General features: G+C 50.6%; 1 long non-coding RNA gene across 1 annotated transcript; it reads left to right on the forward strand.

The window, feature by feature from the left end:
- LOC121650471 lies at positions 1 to 358 on the forward strand. Its single transcript, XR_006012282.1, has 3 exons — positions 1 to 30; positions 121 to 140; positions 309 to 358. It is a non-coding gene; the product is annotated as an uncharacterized LOC121650471 (long non-coding RNA).
- Positions 359 to 1,065: the final 707 nt, after the last annotated feature.

Here is a 1,065-nt window from a genome sequence, read left to right on the forward strand (position 1 = left end):
GCAGGTTGAATCAGGATGAAGTAGGTTCAAGTAGAGTGAAGCAGGGTGATGCAGGGTGAAGCAGGATCAAGTAGGGTGAAGCAGGAACAAGCAGGGTGAAGTAGGGTGAAGCAGGTTAAGGCAGGATGAAGCAGGGTGAAGTAGGGTGAAGCAGGGTAAGGCAGGCTGAAGCAGGATGAAGTAGGGTAAGCAGGGTGAAGCAGGAACAAGGAGGGTGAAGTAGGGTGAAGCAGGATACGGCAGTGTGATGCAGGATGAAGAGGGTGAAGCAGGAACAAGCAGGGTGAAGTAGGGTGAAGCACGATAAGGCAGGGTGAAAAAGGAAAAAGCAGGATGAAGTAGGGTGAAGCAAGGTGAAACAGGATGAAGCAGGATGAAGCAGGGTGAAAGAGGATGAAGCAGGACGAAGCAGGGTGAAAGAGGATGAAGTAGGGTGAAGCAGGGTGAAACACAATGAAGTAGGGTGAAGCAGGGTGAAACAGGATGAAGCAGGATGAAGCAGGGTGAAAGAGGATGAAGCAGGATAAAGTAGGATGAAGCAGGATGAAGCAGGGTGAAACAGGATGAAGTAGGGTGAAGCAGGGTGAAACAGGATGAAGCAGGGTGAAGCAGGGTGAAACAGGATGAAGCAGGGTGAAAGAGGATGAAGCAGGATGAAGTAGGATGAAGCAGGATGAATTAGGGTGAAGCAGGGTGAAACAGGATGAAGTAGGGTGAAGCAGGCTGAAACAGGATGAAGCAGGATGAAGTAGGGCGAAGCAGGATGAATTAGGGTGAAGCAGGGTGAAACAGGATGAAGTAGGGTGAAGCAGGGTGAAACAGGATGAAGCAGGATGAAGTAGGGCGAAGCAGGATGAAGAGGGGTGAAGCAGGGTGAAGCAGGGTGAAGTAGGGTGAAACAGGATGAAGTACGGTGAAGCAGGGTGAAACAGGATGGAGCAGGGTGAAGCAGGGTGAAACAGGCTGAAGTAGGTTGAAGCAGGGTGAAACAGGATGAAGCAGGATGAAGCAGGGTGAAACAGGATGAAGAAGGGTGAAGCAGGGTGAAACAGGATGAAGTAGGGT

The sequence above is a fragment of the Melanotaenia boesemani genome, chromosome 2 (genome assembly GCF_017639745.1).
Source record: "Melanotaenia boesemani isolate fMelBoe1 chromosome 2, fMelBoe1.pri, whole genome shotgun sequence".
NCBI lineage: Eukaryota > Metazoa > Chordata > Actinopteri > Atheriniformes > Melanotaeniidae > Melanotaenia > Melanotaenia boesemani.